The sequence below is a fragment of the Zonotrichia leucophrys genome, chromosome 1A (genome assembly GCF_028769735.1).
Source record: "Zonotrichia leucophrys gambelii isolate GWCS_2022_RI chromosome 1A, RI_Zleu_2.0, whole genome shotgun sequence".
NCBI classification, from domain to species: Eukaryota; Metazoa; Chordata; class Aves; order Passeriformes; family Passerellidae; genus Zonotrichia; species Zonotrichia leucophrys.
Genome location: NC_088170.1, coordinates 7,947,501 through 7,951,055, shown reverse-complemented (window position 1 = coordinate 7,951,055; position 3,555 = coordinate 7,947,501). Strand labels below are relative to the sequence as shown.

Genomic DNA, 3,555 nt, shown 5'->3' with positions numbered 1-3,555 from the left:
AACCCAGGGCATTGGGAATATTTCTCTGTCTGCTCTGGGGTGCCCTGACCCCCAGGGCAGCACTGACTCTGACCCTCATTCATGGAGAAAGTTTCCTGGACTTCAAGGTAGACTGGAATCCACAAAAGTGTGAAATGGATTATAGAGAGTAGTGTAGGTGCGTCACTTGGTGAGAAATTTAGGTTTTGGGATTTTTAGTGTGTTGTGGATGGAAGCAAGATGGAGGGCACAGGGTGTCATCCTGGGTTTCTTCTTCATGCTTCTTCTTCCTTCTTCTTCTTGGGTTTGGGTGGCATTTTGTGATTGGGCAGAAAAGTCTGCATTGCAACTCTGTGGGATCAGTTACTGGGTTAAAAGGGAAAATAATCCAGGTGTCAGTTCTTAATTGGGTAGTTTGGTCTTAAAAGACCTTGTAACAAGAGATTGTTGGCCATTTTGTGCCTTGCTGCAGAATTCACAGTTATGAGACTGTTTTACTGACAAGAAATAATCAACACCTGAGTCGGAACATTAATTACTGTCTCAAGTGCCTTCAATCCAGACCCAGAGAAACCAATGGACTGAGAGCTGAATTTCAGTGTGCTGAGACTGCAAAGAGCAGACCTTGGCTGGACACTGGGCCTGTCCATGTTTACAGACAGCCTCAGCTGTGGTGTGACTGAGAGCTCAGGGCTTGGGTTTCCTGCTGGTGAGAGAAGGTGATGTCTTTCTGCTTGCCAATTCATTAAAGTCATCTTTGCATTTAAAAGTCCCAATTCATTAATAGGTCTAGAAGAGACAGAACATCAGAGGTGAGAATATAAAGAAGAGAGAAATGCTGTTTTCATCCCAGAGTTTACAATTAGTCTCTTACATCTGTATCAGAAGTCACAACCCTGGTGTTCACTATCTGACATCTCCACTGCTCTGTGGTGAAAATGTCTTGATTTATGCCACAGGAGGACTGAAGCTGAAGTTTTGCTCTGGTCCTTTTCATTACTTTGCTCAGAAAAAATGGACAAGCAGCTGTGTAATGGACAAATAGCTGTGTAAGGCCATTGCCTCCTTTCTACATACAAGGGCTTTAAAAAGGAAGTTTTCTCTGTGTCATGGCTAAAAATAATAACAAACCTCTGATGAGTGTCTGAGCTTCATCACCAGCAGGGTGGATAAAATATAAGTATGTTTTGTTCCCAGGCTGCTGGAGAAACTGTGGAACATGGAACATTTTGCTATTTTGTTCAACTTATGAATTGTACTTTCTTGCTGAACAGTGTGCACCTGGGAACAGGCCAGCATGTAGCAAAGCTATAAAAATAGTGCTGCTTTTCTTGATAGTGAGTGTAAACACTCCCATTCTTGAAACGGGGCAGCAGAGCTGATTAAAAATGCAACACACAAGAGCTTGGCTCTGCTGCATTCCCTGGGCATCCACTGCCTTGGACATGCCAAGCCATCCCACAACAAAGCTGATCCCTGGGTTTGCTTGGCTGCAGGGTTTGTGGCCACCCCCAAACCCCAAAGTGACACTTTCTCATGGTGGCTGTGCTCAGAGCAGCGTGGCAGTGCTGGTGTAAAATCTGGTGTGAGGATGTTCTCCCCACGAGCCACAGCTCATAGTCTGAGCCAGGAATTGGTTATAACTCAGTGACAGTGCAAGCTTTAATGCAGCACTTGAGTTGAAGGTCTGGTGTGAGGATTGCTGTGAGGATTGCACATCAGGAGGCTGCAGCATCCTCAGCATGGCACACAGGTACAGCTGCACCTGCCTGAGCCCTCCTCTTCCTCTTTGGGCATTGAAGCTCCTGTGTGACCCAGGGCCACGTGCTCAGCAGTCACAGCTCAGGCTCTGCTCTTCCAGGGGTATCCAACACCCTGGTGTGAGCAGCACACACCCCAGGGAAATCAGAGCTGCAGATTCTTTCCATCTGAGATAAATGTGTCCCATGTGCAGCACAAGCAGAGCCCGAAAATGGGGCAGAGCAAGTCCCGAACACTTGTTTCATGTTTTGTGCAAACATGGAAATAATCTCATATATAGATTATTTCATTAAATTCCTTTCAGCAGCAACTGGAGAAGGTTGTTTCACTTGGGTGAAAAAGCCAGGAAAATAGATTCTCCATGTGCTTCCAGTTACTTCAGGGTGATGCAAGTACAGCTTCTTCTACTTAAAGCCACTTGTCTGCAAACTATTATGGGGCACCCTTCTGCAGGGCAGCACTGGCTTCCTGCAGCACCTAACAACTTGCAGTAGTAGATGCTTTATTATTTTTCCATTATCTTTTGGAACCTGCTTTATAGGTTTTGGGAGTGGGCCCCGATATCACAGAAATTTCTGGCTGGAAGGGAACACAGAAAATCACCTACTCCATCCCCCAGTGCTGAAGCAGGGTCAGGGCTTGCTTATTCCAAAGTTTGCAAATTGCTGTGGGAACTGATTTGCTCTGCTCACATGGCAGTTCTGAGGGGTAGCCAAGGTCAGCAGCGTTCCTCCCAATATCCTGAGAGTCTGTGTTATGCAAGAAGTTTTCTTTCAGGTGCTCATTTTGCTTTGCTTGTTTTGTTGCAGGGCTGTAGACACAATTGAATTCCACATAAGCAACCTGGTGTGTCAAACCATTTGGTTGTCAGAGGTGGGTATTTGCAATGCCACCAATAAATGCTGGTGCACAAATATGTCTCAATAGCAAAATAAGCTGAGTTTTCTTCTTATTTTAGCAGGTTCTTCTTGGGTTTTTTTCTGTACTGCTCTGACCTGGACTCCCTGTGCTGATGCCCCTGTGTGGTTTCACTTTCTACAATTCATCACTTCCATGCACAAAATATTGGCCTGAGCTGTGGGGTGCTATAAGTTAAGCTGACCTACAACCCAGAAAATGTGTTTTTGTAGTGGATATTTCATGGGTTTCCCACTGAGGTGTCACAAATCTTATAGGAGGAAACTCTTGTTGGTTTTTCTTCTTTCCTTTCTTAATTTTCTAAGGATTTTTTTTTCTATTTAGGAAATGCTGCCTCTCTCAGCAATCTGTTCCCTTGGCAAGAAATACGACTATCAGGTGTTTAAAATTAAAGTTGTTAAAATCAAATTTGCAGAGGCAGGAGGGTTTGCCCCAGTGTCCTGGACATAGTCCAGGTTTGGTAATTACATCTCTCCTAACTCAATCTTTCTTTGCAGTTTTGTGGAGCTCTTCCTGCCCCACTGCAATCTGCTGTGGGGAGCTGCTGTGCCATGGCATGCCCAACATCTGCCTGCTTTTCACCCAGGACTGGCCACACTTCAGCGTGTGCTGAGGTGATTTATGGCACATGGCGTGCACAAACACTGGGTTTCCTTTCACAGTGACTTCTGCTGAACAGGAGGAGTTACTCAGAAGCAACACTTAGGAGAAAATGTGTGAGCTGGTCATTGGAGTGTCCCAGATACATGTTTGCTGAACTGCTCCTAAAAATTAAGGTGGGTTTGGCATGAAGGAATTGGGGTGATGCATATCAGATGCTTTTGGTGTTAAGGGCTCATGCAAATGAACAATTTACAATCATAATGTTACAGTGAGCAGAAAAGCTTTATTATTAAT

General features: G+C 44.9%; 1 long non-coding RNA gene across 1 annotated transcript in view; it reads left to right on the top strand.

Annotated features, from left to right (window-relative positions):
* Positions 1-2,232: 2,232 nt before the first annotated feature.
* The window catches only part of LOC135456492 (uncharacterized), a 3,246-nt gene continuing 1,923 nt past the window's right edge, over positions 2,233-3,555 (top strand). The window contains exons 1-3 of the long non-coding RNA XR_010442559.1: positions 2,233-2,457; positions 2,550-2,613; positions 3,321-3,434. This is a non-coding gene — a long non-coding RNA (uncharacterized LOC135456492). The remainder of the gene's footprint in view (positions 2,458-2,549; positions 2,614-3,320; positions 3,435-3,555) is intronic.